Raw genomic sequence first — 15,299 nt, forward strand, 5'->3', positions numbered from 1 at the left:
CTCTGTGTCCACTCCATCCTGACTCCCTGACTATCACTCGCACACACACACACACACTCCACCCTATCAAACCACTCATCCAAGGTCTTTCTAAGGAATGAACTGGCTGCTCTGCTCCACTCACTCACTGCTCAACCGTGGCTGATCTCCTTATTTGGGTTGCTGAAGATCAGACAGGAGAGAGAGAGTAAAGCGCAGGTCCTGTTTCCACATTTAACCTCCTATCAATGGATAAGAGTCCCGCTGGCATGCAACACTTCAAACTGGAGGCCTTTGAGAGTGTTTATATTAGAGGATGAGAGAGTGAAATGCAAAGTAGAGGGAGGGGGTATTCAAGAGTTGTAATGTCAAAATATTAGGGCATTAAAGCTTGAAGGTGTTGCCCTGTCACATGACCACTGTTGTGTCAAGGAGACTTAAATAAAACAAACAGATGCCATGATGTCGTCTGAAGCAAAAACATAAAACAATCTGTCATGGAAAACAGATGCAGACAGAGATAATTAGGGATTAAATTAACCGAGTAGTATTTTTTTCCAAGGATTAGTTTTCTCAGTGTACAATTCAATTTAATACTTTGTGAGGTAGTGTGATGCTAATGTAAAACTTTCCCACTCTGCAAGTTTGTGCGTCTATCATACCATCACTGACCTGTTTTGTTTTTATGGCTATATGATGTAATTCATACTGCTTCTGTGTGCTTAGTTCAAGTATTATTATATCAGGGGGAGCGGGACAAAAATGTTTCACAAGCCGTGAGAAGTTGTGAAACACCATCTGAAATTTGAGCTCTGAGTTTTGTGCATCTGATATTTGAGTTTGGTGAGTGAGTGATGAAACCAGACTGGGAATCAGAGTTTTTGGGAACAGTGGAGACCAGTGTCCACACATGTTCATAGAGAGAGAGAGTGAGTGAGAGAGAGAGAGAGAGAGCGAGAGAGAGAGAGAGAGAGAGAGAGAGAGAGAGAGAGAGATATGAAGAAAAATGAAAGGCCCTGAAGGGAGAGGATCCAACCCCCAGCCTCTGTGTATTGGCTCTTTGCATCTTGGCAGCTGCACTTCACCAGTCCAACCAAGTTAAAAATAAGGGACATCGCTCAGATAGCTGGTAAACCAAAAGTCTGTAGAAGGACTTGAAGAGGAATTATTCTGAAGAGCAATCTAACAACGGACCGCAGCTACAGCCTGCAAATATTGCTGATGTGTGCAATAGTTACTTTCGATAGTTCAACAACACCCATAAAACCTGACCAGTTTCCTTTTATTTATTGCTCTGTCCAACAAACAGTTTAATAAGGAGAGATCAGTTGGAAGTGTATAACCCCCCCCCCCCTCCTTGTGGTTCTGTGATGACTATTAATTAAAAAAACATTCACCAATGATCAATAATTATAATAAAATCCATAAAATGCACAAAACTGAAAGCATCTATTTCATTTTTTGAAAGCTGATCATGTTTAGTACAGTCATGCTGTCTTCACAAAACATAATGGTAGTCATGGTGATCATTTTACCGCATTGCATGCAGGGATACAATATGTGGGCTACTAATCAGTCCCTTTTCTTCCATTATGTCACCTGAATGGTGATTCTGAAACTTTGCCATTTATTTGTAATGAAGGGAAGTCCACTGCTCTGATAAGAAACAGGATGGTTATTTTTAAGTGTATTAGACTTGGACCAGACCTCAGTTTACACTGTCTAAATAGATAAATCTGTGAATAAAATCTGTTGAAAGTATCTGATTTACAATCCCCCTTTCCACTGTTAGCCATGTGTTTATATGCAGGCCATAATACTAGAGTGCGACTGTCCAGTCTCAGCTGTAACATCTAGCTGTTACATAACCACTGGAGCCATAATTGCAGTCAGGAATGTGCTATTGGGTATTATCAAAAGGACACTGTATTTTATATTTAAACACCTACAATAAATCCCTCTTGTTGGCATTCTAAGGCAGAGATGTTTTGGAGTATTACAGGCTTTGCTGCTACAGATGTAAAGACTGTGTTACATAACATAACATTATTTACAAAGATCAGTTATGAACAGTGGAATGCCGACCTTTTGACCAAGCACCTCTCTGCTTCAATCCATCATAAAAACATCAGCAAGCATGAACACCTCTGCTCCCTACTGCTTCAAAACATCCAGATACTAAAGCCAGGATGTAGTAATCTCCTCCAAAAGTGTCTCCAATCAGGTTTTATTGGGAGTTAAGTTGTTAAATACAGTGCACAGAAACCCTGCTGAAACTCTACACTTCTGCTGTTTGCAGCCACTGATGTGAGCAACAGCTGTCTGCAGCGTTGATGTGGAGGAGTTGCAAAGCCAATCCGCAACCAAAGTGTCCTTCCTACTGTGGAGGCCAGGAAAAAAACAACTAGATGAAGAGAAAAATATCACATACTGCTCCAGCTTCACTTTTCTGGTTAGACAGGTAATCTGCTCAGAACAACTTGGCGTATAATCAACTGCAGATTGGTGTCTGGCAGCCTTTCAAGGTGACTGCAGCTTGAACAATCGGTGAATGAGGAGCAAGGGCACTGTATTGTTATTGGACTGTTGTAAGCTGTTTTGGCTTCAGGGTGTTTCACAATGAAAACAGGAGCAACAGCTCGATGATGGTGTGAACGACTGTGATAATAATAAAGAGAAGGAAGATTAATCTATACAAGATTTAACTGTTGTGTAGTTCAGCTTTATGTTATCTACTGTCAAGCTCAGGCAACATAGTACAAATTATTAACTAAACTGCAGCATGGTTTGTTTAGCTTTTTGTGTCCGCTTGCTGTAGGACAAATACTTAACCAGTTTTATGGATTTCAATAAAACCACCAGGATTTTCTGGAACACACTCTGTTTGTTATCTTAAGTGATGTGGTTTAAACTTTAGTCTGGATGGAAATCATCCCATCCTGAAAGGATTAAATACCAACTAAAATAATTCCTGGTTTTATTGTGCATCTTTTTAGGTCAAGTTTATTTGTTTAGCCCAAAATCCCACGTCATAAATTTGCCTCAAAAGGCTTTTATAACACCCTCCATCCTTAGACCCTTCGGATAAGGAAAAATGTAAAGACCTCCATCAGACATGTTTTAAGATATATATAAAATGTTCTACTTTGAATAATAATTTGTGTCCGTTATGAGTTTTCCACAAAGAAAGTTCAATTATCTCATTAAAATCCTCTAATGACATCTTCTCCTTCTTCCTCATTAAAAATTTTAGAATCTCTGAATATGTAAATATTTTAGAGATTAACTGAAAAGTCCATTCTCAGTGTTTGTGCACTGGAGGCTTCAAGATTCTTTCCTTTCGAAGCAGCTGGTTTTGCGAGATCACGCGAGATCTTGTGGTTCTATGTAACAAACCATCTGGTTATCGAGTTTCTATCACACCTCTATAAATTGCACACTACACCACCATTGGCTCCAAATGAGTTGTGATGTCATAAATCATGCTCGTAGGGACACGCCTTAAACTATAAATTTTCTGTGAGCACAGAGGAACTTCCCTCCTTCAGCAGATGAATGTGAAAACAGCCTTCTAGTGTCGAACTCACATTCACATGCACATCATTCATCATTTGGCACAGTGAAGCTCAAACATCCAACTGAAGGAACAAAAAGACATTTTTTTTCAGCGAAAGGTGGCTTTAAACCAGACATGGACATTAAAACATTAGTGATGAGATCTGAGAATACATATTTTACAGTGTGGGTGTCTCCCACAGATATTAAATAATTAATAAGAATAGTAATATTAATAGTAAAAGAATCACATTTCCATGGTCTTTTTCCAATAAGAATCCACTTCTGCCCAGACTCTTGAGGCTGGAGCTGAAAGTCTCCTGCACATACAAGTCGCAATGTTCAACCAAGCTTCTCAGTGAGTAATTCGAGAGTGTAATTTAATGTTTTCAATATCCTCTCCTGATGTTCCAAGTATGCTTTCTCTTACTTCTCCTCAGCCACAGAAATTCTGTGGAGGGTCCCAGACTAAACATAAAGATATTTAACAAATTCAAGTTGTGTAGTAGCCAATGAAAGCGTGTGTCATGTTTTTGATTTATGATGAGAGCATGTTGGAAAGGAGCAGGGAGGACTCTCTGAGCTGGTGTCCTGAATGCAAAGCTAAACAGAAAGGCATTTTTGCATAATTGAAACTTTTGTTCCTCAAAGGAGAAACCGATGTCTTCTTTGTATATGCGTGCAAGTGTGAACTCCTATGGCCTTGGGGTGGAGACATACCTCGTGACTCACCTAGACAGGACACCACCTGGGCTCTGGTGACACACACACACACACACACACTCACACACACAAACACACAGACAATGAGGCTAATCTCCTCTGTAACATTTTGTCTCTACAAGCAGAGGCACATGTTTCCTGTATGACGACAAGCTTCTGCGCTGCCTGCAATGACGTCATGACCCATCCTAATAACCCGCCTACTCACACACACACACACACACACACACGCACACACACACACACACACACACACACACACATATATACATAGTCCTCCTCTCCAGGTAGCACTCACAGATGCTTAGATCATAGCTAACCAGTCAAAAGGGAGTTTGCATGTTGGAACTTCTTTTTACTTATGGGAAAGTAAAGCACGTCATTGTCGCTAGTATTGATGAGGTGTAATAAAAAACATGCACACAGCTGCATCATATATCACAAGGCTCATATTCAACCTCCTCCCCCAACAACATAATTTCATCTGTGCATGTGCAATGAACCAGATGCCTTGATGAATGTGTTGTTGTGCACAATTTGAATGTCATGAATCTCAGTCAAAAGGATGAGTCAGGTTTTTGATTGGTCCCAATTATTTCCACCATCTTTAAAGAATACTTCTCCGGGTTAATGCGTCTATAATCAGAGACAATAAGTCAGTGAACTGACTGAGGATTGTTGTTGGGCCACCTGGAGACAGAAACCTGCAGCTCAGGTTCAGATGGTGAGAATTCAATCAGGGAGCATAAGCAGGAATCTGTGTGAAGTGTTGAGATCAGTGAGTTTGACGTACTGTATGTTTTGTGTGTTGTTATTCCTGCTGTGTGCAACTTTACATTCTCAGAGTCTGACAGATGCACTGTGACCTAAAACCAAGTCACACACTCACTTCTGATGGGTCCCAAGATCAACACAATCAAATTGTGAAATATCCAGTGTAGTAATACTTATCTATCATTTATGATTTATGAAAGTGTTTTTGCACAATGCAGTGTCAAACACTGTCTGTCAATGTCTGATTATGAAACAACTTCCTCTGCTCACAACAAGTGAGAACATTTCAGACTTGTGTTTGAATGACACATCTCATACCTGTAGGGGAAGAACAGAGACAGAGAAACTGATGACACAGAGACTGATGAGAACATTTATTTGCAATTTTTACTTGTAAGCTATTGCTCACAATTAATCGGAAAACTGTTCTTTGAAAAGCATGAAACTATAAAGTGCTTAATTGTCTTTTTTCTCCGATCCTGAAAGTTAGTTGAAGATGGGGATGTGCTCAAAAAGAACAACCGATGTGATACCATGTATCACTTTAATTATGTCCACTTCTGCTGTCAATACCAATATTGATGGGGTCTTTCACAGTCTGGCCTCTCATGAAACATGCGGCTGTGCTGATCACTCGTTGAATTCAACCCTATAATGTATAATTCTTGTCATTGTAACTGTATGCAGTAATAATTATTTATTCTTGACTACTTTGTTGTAAATTATTAAACACTACACATTATGTCTCCTTTAATATTTGGCATTTTGCAATTTAATAGACCTTGTAATAGACTTTGTGTATATACATATACAAACTGATACAATATGACAATGGTGTGGTCACACTACATGGAGTTTGTACTGCTTTGGTGCCAATAAAGCTTAAAGGATATGCCAGGCAATTTTACATGTTTTTCTTATTGTCAACCACCATTGTCCAAGAACTATTAAAAAGATGTCAATGAGCCACCAAAGACTAATAACAGCTGTTTTCAGTCTCCAGAGAGTAGTCCCATATAAGGCAGACACCACTGCACATGCGTGGGAACACAGTTCTGTTTACAGAGCTTTACTAGTTTGGTGTGCTACATATAACAACCTCTTGACTTTGTACTACATTGTACATTTCTCAGAGAACTTCAGTATGTCTGTCTTACACAGAACTACTTTATGGAGACTGAAAACATGATTGCTGTTATTAGTCTTTGGAGCCATTTCTAAATAAACAAACATGACATTCTTCGTGGTGGAGGGTTAGACACTGAAAAAACTGATGTGTTTTTAATAGTTTTTGGACAACACCGGAGGTCTGCAGCACAGAGGAATAAGATATATCAGACTTTGGATACACACACAATACTTGTAAGAAGGATCAATACATTGTTGGTTTAGCTCTGCACATGAGATTTACTGACAATGAGAAAAATATAGAAAGTCACCAATCTTATCCTTTTACTGAATTGAGTTCATGTCAGTACCTTGTAAACAATCTCAACTCAAGGTGCACTTACTTGAAAGTTCTAGCGCTTTCAACCATATAACATGGTCATTAACAGCAGATTGAATTGAGCTGAATTGAATCAATCTACTGTTAAAGGCCAGCAACCGATACAGAGCACCTGTGAACAGGAGGGTGGGGGTTGAGTATTCACAAGAAGAAGGAAAGAGATAGAAGAAATCAGACAGTCGGTACAGTATGTGATAGTGATGACTTCATGCTGACATGGTGGTGACACACCAGCAGCTGTAGAGACCTTATAAGGAAAACATCCCTCATTCTCTATCTGACTGACTGACAGGCTAACTGACAAGCCGACTGTTGAGAGAGAGGATGCTGGGAATTGAGGCAGTCAGCGACTTCAACCTCAAATGATCCCATAAAGTTGCATTCATTATCACTGCTACACACTTCTTCCCCGCTCGTAATCCTTCTCCTTTTCTTCCTGTCTCCTCCCACACTTAGCATTAATTCCTGACACCCTTTTCCTCTCTTTTCCACTTCCTTCTCTCGCCTGATGTCTTTACTTTCTGTCTCTCTCATTACCTTGTTTTCCTGTTTGACCGTGTGTTCACCTCCTGTTAAGTAAGGAGGTCAATGTGGATTGCACCCACACACATCCCCACATACCCATTCTGTGTACATCTGGCTGTAGCTGGATTTCACCACTTTACTGGGAGTGTAAAAAGGAAGGCGTGTGTGTGTGTGTGTGAGTGTGTAAGTGGGAGTGACTGAATTCAGGGTGAGAGAGGATGAGGATGGGCCCGGCCTCCAGCTCCAGAGTCAGAGAGAGGAAAGCCCTCCCACAGGAAACCAGCGCTCCGCTCCACATGGCCTTTTAAGGTAAAAAACTCCCCAAAACTCTTCTCGCTAGGGAATAGGGCTAAGATATAGTCACATTTAAAGCTACAGAGAGAGCAGGGGAAAAGCAGGGTGGAAGCCTGTGAGTGAGGAAAGAGTTTATGAAAAGTTAAACTGAACAAAATTCAAATACTTTTAATCAGAGACAAAACTTAGATGGAAAAAACATTTCCCTCTTTCTTGAAAATCAATTATGCATTAAGAGTGCAGCCATTTTCCTGCAGTGGGGGTTAGTCATTACTCACATTTTCATAACATTTCACTATCAGAGCACACAGTAGTGCTGGTCATGACTGTATCTTTATGGCAGAGGCAGTGACCTGCTGCACAGAGATGAAAAACATTCTTGTTGTCTGTCTTCTGTCCGAGTCATATTAGGAGGAGAGGGCTGTGGGAAACAGACCCCATGCATTTCTTCCACATGGAAGAATTATCTGCAATTTAAAGTAACTGTAAACAAAAGATGCATCCACATACTAGGTCATTATGGGAAATTGTTGTGTATTGTCAAGAGAATTACACAAGATCCTAATTTAAGTTTATCTCTTTTGGAGGGTTACAGCCAAAACTGCTGGATTAGGATTGTGTGTGTGCACGACATTACCGTATTTTCAGATACAGTGTCAAAAATGAGTTACCAAGATAAATATATAGAAATACTCATATGTGATGCCTGGATGATCTTTTTATGGCATGTTCTCTACCATCCTTAACATTCCTGATGGACTGTGTTTTTTGACCTTTACATGGATGAAGCTTTTTCTGATAAACTGATCAGTACTAATCTGTGGTCACTGTAATCAGTGAGTGAGGATATGAATAGTGATGCTGATATTTGGCAGCCTTTGGCATGTTCATTAACTGACTGTTGGTGGGTTATAATTAGCAAGGTGACATAAAAAAAGAGCTTAACTGCTGGCAACATTTCATTCCACTTCAGCTGTAACAGGTAGCCTGGCTGTGTGGCACAGACAGTTTTCTTTCCATACTGTGTGTGTGTGTGTGTGTGTGTGCCTGCCCTTGACAGACATTATATTGTGGGACTCCTGCTCCAGGCTCTGCCCAGGCGAGGTCATGACAACATGTTAACTCAACCCTTCCCTTTATTGCCTTCGCCATCTACAAATACTGTGTGTGGGTGTGTGTGTCTGTGCTTTAGCGTCGCTTCATCCTGCTTTCTGTTATCTGGCTTAACATTTGCCTCTTTGACATTGTTCACAGAGGATGTGTAAATAAAGATCCCTGTGGTTGAATGGATGTAATGAGAGCCTGTCTTGCACCAGTTATTCAGTGTTTATCACTTCATCACACTCATTCATGAGAGAGGGGCTGACGGAGCGAGAGGAGAGAGAGGAAGGGAGATATAGAGCAGACCTTATCTGGTGGCAGAGGACATAATTTAGGGGAGGGATCTCACTAGGTATCTTGTATGATAGAATGGGAAAAAGTGTATTCTTAACAAGAATGATCTCAGATCTCATTAAAGCTCAATAAATAGATATTTGTAAAATGTTCTTTCTTCAACATCTCTGCAGCTTCATCTTCTATCCATTTTGCCTGTTTAAAGCTGCATTAATTTGTTTTTGCCATGTAGTAAAACTCCACAACAAGCTAAAACTCCTGCACATTTGACACATTATGTATGCCCTCGTAAAGTTGATATGGCTAACATGTCAGAACGGAGCAGTAATAGCATTTAAGCCTATTTGGAGTCCTGTTTCTGGTGGTGATTGTAAGTCCAGTATTCACTCTCCTTTTTACTCTCTTTTGGTCTCCGCCAACTCCTGAGGAAAATATCTGGCTCTTAAGCAGCTAAATGCTCCATTATGTCACCAGCTAATAGCCGTCTTTATCTGTCTGCTGTTCGCTGCTCGGCAGGTAGCGCACAGTGGGTTTCATCTGAGCTTTTTCGCTGGAAACAGCTGCCTGCTGCTGCTAGAAACAAAGTTGATGAGAGCGACGAGAGTAAACCAAAACAGTAAAGTTGCGGGCCGTAAAACCAAACCAATTAGCTTAAACAGGCTATAAAGCTCCGTAGAGCTGAGGGAAAATGCAGAGTTTGGTTATAATTCTCTGTGGGTTTGTCTCTGCAAGCAACCCCTTTAACATCATACATAGTCACACATAAAAATATAGATTTTTGCAGCTTTAAAAGTACATTTCATGCTGCAAATTCATTTGTCAGATCAGATTGTGCATGTATAATGTACTTTTCTTTTTTAATCTTTATCTGCATAGTTTTAAAATGGACACCACACTTTTCTAAAAGGTGAAGTATCCAAGGACAAAGCTGTTAGCATTTTAACAAAGCCGTATTGCACAGGTTATCTACACTTAAGAGCTCATACGGGAAGAATGTGGGACGTTATCCCGCAGCTACTTTGCTGATAGGCTGCTGATAGCCGCCAGCATTGCCCGGCTAAGTGAACCATGAGGTGCTGCTGCTGCCAACACAGTCATTCAAGGTCAAAGGTCACTGTATGAGTAATCAACCTTAAAAAGGGAAGCGAGAAGGTGAGGATAGTACATGACGGCTGTGTGAGTGTCATCTCTACTGTATAAGACTGTGAAATCTCACATGAAATGGTTCAAATCTAACAGCTGTTACACATTCACATTTTGTGTCAAGCTCCTTATCCAGACTCGAGTCTCACTGTAACTCCCTCTTGGCTGAACTTCACTCTCTCCAACCCCAGCAATTCATCCAAAACACGGCAGCCTGCATCGACTTTAACCTCCCCAAATTCTCTCTTGTCACCCCCCTCCTGTGCTCCCTGCAGCGGCTGCTCACATTAAACTCTAAATCTTGATACTGGTGTAGAATGAGGCTTAAGAAACTCCCCCAAACGTGCAGATCATGGCCAGCCTTCCCCTCCAGCCCTGCATGGCCTTGATTTGTGACTTTTGGCTGCTGGCTCTTCCTGCCCTGCGGCTACCTGAACATCACTCCACCCAGCTTGGCCTGAAATCTTCTCCCTCCTGGTATACAATGTGGGACTGAACTTCCCATCCACATCAACTACTTTTGTTAACTTAAAGCTTGTCCCTCTTTCTGCTTGCACCATTATCCTTCTGTAAATGACACTCACTATTCCAATATATTCCTCTTCCACTAATTATCCTACTTGTGTGTTAACCTTTTGTACCTCTGTATCACATGCCAATGTCACACAAATATTGTTATGTCTTTGCACTCTGGTGACTCTGGTGCTAGCAATTAAAATAGACATCAGAATTAGCTAAAAAAAAAACCCAAAACTTTAAATGAGAAGAAATTGAGACATGAATATACATTTGAATATGCTGGGTGACACTGCTGACCATAGTGCGTGTGTGTGTGTGTGTGTGTGTGTTTGTGTGTGTGTGTGTGTGGTGATTCGCTGAGAACAGGTCTGTGTCTTTTTGTCTCGCCCACATACTGTTGAACATATGGTTTCATTTAGGGACTAATGGACGGGGGTCATTTGTCATCGGCAGTATAAATAAGCAAGGACACACACACAGGCCTGATAACATTTTTCTGAGATGTGTGTGTTTGGCTGCCACAATGTTTCTCATTCATTAGTTGGAAGAATCCCAAACAGTTTCAAAATCAGCTTAATTGTTTTAATATGTGTGTTATGAATCTGTTCATAGCAGCATCAGAGAAAGAAGCTCCAGCTGTTGACTTTAAATTTCTTCTCTTGCTGAGTCACACCCATCCTCCCTCTGTCCCTGGTAGGAAATATTGCTGGTTTCCATTTGTAGGGGTGTCCCTCTCCTACCCCTTCTCTTCACTGCTAGCTCACAGTGTGATCACCTTTTATAAAAGTTTGGGAGCAGCTCCCTCTTCTGGGCTTGCAGAATATCACAGTTATCAAGAGAAGGCGCACCAAACAAACCATTATTCCTCTTTCTTTGCATCTTTTCCTTGTATGTTGTATTCATGTAGGAATAGAGATTTCTAGTAGAGATACAATATATTCTAAATGAGGGAACTTAGAAACTATGGAAGAGAGCAACAAAGTCCCCACAATGTCTGAATCTCTCAACATATATATAGCTATATATAACTTATATATAACCTGGATGCTGATTTTAGCCATCTGGTTGGTTATTTCTGTAATTTAACATATTAAAGACATTTATATGTTAAAACGTGGAGTTGTGTCTGTTCTGTGCTTAAAGTTTTGCATCAGCTCTCGTACAGTAAAATAAATAGCTTCATATGACAGATAAAGAAGACTAACCAAGAATATGATAACATTTGCAGTAACTGATCTTTTCTCAGTTGATCACAGTTTTTGTTTGCAGAAAAGCTGATATTAACAAACTAGAGTTTGTATGCAATGGAAAAAAGAAGAAGAAGATTGTCCACTGCTTTAAATATGTCTCTGTCATTATAAATTATAATGGTTAATTTAAGATTGCCATTGAGGAGCTGCATAAGCAAGCCTCCCATGCTATGTTTGCCCTCTTTTGTAAATGTAGAAAATTTGATTTACCTGTAGGTACCTGTAGATATCCAGTGGTGGAAGAAGTACTCAGATCCTTTACTTAAGTAAAAGTATCAATACAGAGATATAAAAATACTATTAGCAGTATTAGCAGCAGAATGTACTTGAAGTATTGCAGTAAAAGTAGTGGTTTGGTCCCGTTGACTGATATATTATTATATATGACATCATTAGATTATTAATACTGAAACATCAGTGTGTAAGCAGCATGTTACTGTTGTAGCTGCTGGAGGTGGAGCTAGTTTGAACTACTTTATATACAGTTAGCTAGTTTAGTCCAGTGGTTCCCAACCTAGGGGTTGGGCCCCTCCAAAGGGTCACCAGATAAATCTGAGGGTTTGTGAGATGATTAATGGGAGAGGAAATAAGAAAAAACAAAATTCTGATACACAAATCTGTTTTCAGTCTTTTGATTTTTTCTCTAATCTTTGATTTTTGGTGAAATATTGAATCATTTGAACATGTATTGAAATTAAACCATGTGAGAAGTTTAGAGGGAAAAATTACTATTTGGTGGAGCTGTTAACAACTCATAGACATCCGAAATGTGACGTCGACTACAAACTGCTTTATGTAAGATGTCAAAAGTAACTAAAGCTGTCAAATAAATGTAGTGGAGTGGAAGTATACAGTAGCATCAAATGGAAATACTAAAGTAAAGTACAAGTACCTCAAAACTGTACTTAAGTACAGTACTTGAGTAAATGTTCTTTAGTAAAGTTACTTTTTGACAGGTTAGTTACACCAGTTATGTTGTGTGCATATGAAGTGTGGGGGATTTGAAAAAAATGGATATGTTGGAAAAGCTGCACCTCAAATTTCTTAAGTACACCCTAAAAGTTACAATGACAACCTGCAATAATATGGTTTATGAGGAGCTGGGAAGATACTCACTCTGTGTTGCAATTAAAAAGAGAATGATTGGCCTCTGGGGGAGGCTGATAGAAGGTAAAGAAACTAAACTCAGTCAAATAATGTACAACTATTTGCTCAACCTGCATGATTCAAGTGTATATGTGTCATCATGGGTCTTGCAAGTCAATCAGATACTGGATGACTGTGGTATGTCTCACCTCTGACTCGCACAAAAGTGTAACAACTGGTTGAAACTAAGTGTTGAACAGAAGCTGAAAGATCAGTTCATGCAGAAGTGGCAAAGTGAGCTCAAAACTATGACAGCATGTTGAATTTAAACAAGAGCTTAAATTGGAAAAGTATCTGTTGTATAAAAACCAAAAGTACAGACAGGCTATTTGTAACTTTAGGGTGAACGACACCAGAATTCCCAACCACAAGATCTGCAACCTTTGTAATGACACAGTCTGGGAGATGAATATCATACTTTGTTTGAATGTAAGAATGTAAGCATAGTAAATTGTAGAGAAGGGTTCTTGCCAAAGTACAATGTAAACCACCCATCTATGCTTAAATTAATTTTGTGATGACTTTTTGAAAAATGTCCTTTGTTCAAGTAACATTTGTTGTACTTTAGTCATGCTGTGTGCTATTGTTCTATTATTATTATTATTATTATGTTGTATGTTCTGCTTGTGCTCCATACCATATGATCATGGTCTTGAGTTAAAATAAATGAAATGAAAAACGATTTTAAATGAAGTTATAATTTTTTTAACCATCACCCATTCATGAACCAGTTACCTTCTGTGCAAGCACGGACACAAACCTTAAAGCACTGTTTGCGCAGTGTAAGTTATTCACAGCAAAGTGTCAGTGACCTTCCTCAGGATAAAGAGAGAACATGCAACAAACTTTGTTATATACAGCCTTGACACAGCAGTACCACTTTACAATAAGACTACCCTTATAAAGGATTTATGAATGGGTTATAATTAGTTTATTAATTAGGTTCTTAACACTTTATAAATCATTAATAAGCTGTTATAACACATTGAATAAAAATGGGCAACAGTGACCTGTTGTGTGCCAAATAGTGAGCCAGTACATTTATCTGTACTGTTAAGCCTCAGATCTCATTGGTTACTTTGTCTTCTCCATCAGTCAGCATTTATACCAGTCAGCTTCATCAGATATTTGTTCGAAAGTTTACTAGCATTTAACCACTCACAGCATATCTTAATAGTCAAAAAGTTTCATTTGGCATATCAAATTATGGCATACAAAACTAACATATCAAATTACCAGATTCATACGCTAAGGCTTTGGCAATATTGTTTACCTTGACATTTTCGGCATGTTATCAGCAGCCGTCCTCATTATTATCACAGGTGTTGATATGACATATGCTATCAGGTTGTTATGCACAGTGGATATTAAAGTGGTTTATTGTGATGCTTCATATTGGTTGGTATCTTCTTTAAGACAGCGTTCCAGCTATTTCACACCTTACAATAAGAATCCCTTTTGCCATCAGTAAGATTAATGTGGAGTAAGCAGCAACTTGATCTTTCCAAATAGTGTGCCTGCATCGATGTATGAGAACTGTTATAACTGTTATTATATATCTTGTTTATTAATGGTTTATAATGTGATTGCAACCTAATTAATAACCTAATTATAAACCATTTATAAATCCTAATTCTAAGTAATCTTATTGTTAAGTGGTACCGACACAGCTGTTGCTGATGAGACAACTAATATATTGTTTCTCATGAGGTCATCTTAAATAAACAAAATGCATTTAAATCAATAAATATTATTATTTGCCTGATAATTATCAATAGACCCTTTTCATGGCAGACATTTTTACTTGTAAAAGCAGGAAAAGCAGGTGGAAATAATAATATTAACGATGGCTGCATTTCATTTAGGTCAGCCAGTTCCAGTGCTCTGGTATTATGCATGCTCACTGGGCGTACTGGGGAAATTAATGAAATTGAGCCATTGTTCATGTAATGTAATGTTTAACAGTTTCGTTTCAGTTTCCTGTCAGTGTTTCAAAGATTAAATGACACCACTTTCAAAAACAACACTTTGTTTGTGAAGGGCTATTTGTCTATTTCACCACTTGTACTACCAGCACCCACTCACCCATATATCCCTGCCAGTGGTGACAACTGCTGCTTTGATCGACGTTTTAAAAGAGGCCTTAAAGCCAATATGTGATTACATCATCCTTGATTCATCCTTTATTCAGATGGTGTTGTTTCTAAAAAAAAAAAGACAATCCCAGTGAAAAGTGGTGCTGTCTCTGTGTTGCTTTCAATTCGTTCAAAATTCAAAGACAAAAGTCTTCAAAAATCTACACACACACACACAGACACAGAGACACACAGAGACACACAGACACACACACACACACACACACACACACACACACACACACACAAACACACACGCATACAGACACACACACACACACATCTAAACACTGGATCAACAGTGATTCTGATAAATGATTTAACCACTAACTTGAGCCAATGGTCCCAGTTGGC

The sequence above is a fragment of the Thunnus albacares genome, chromosome 9, assembly GCF_914725855.1.
Source record: "Thunnus albacares chromosome 9, fThuAlb1.1, whole genome shotgun sequence".
In the NCBI taxonomy this organism is placed as follows: Eukaryota; Metazoa; Chordata; class Actinopteri; order Scombriformes; family Scombridae; genus Thunnus; species Thunnus albacares.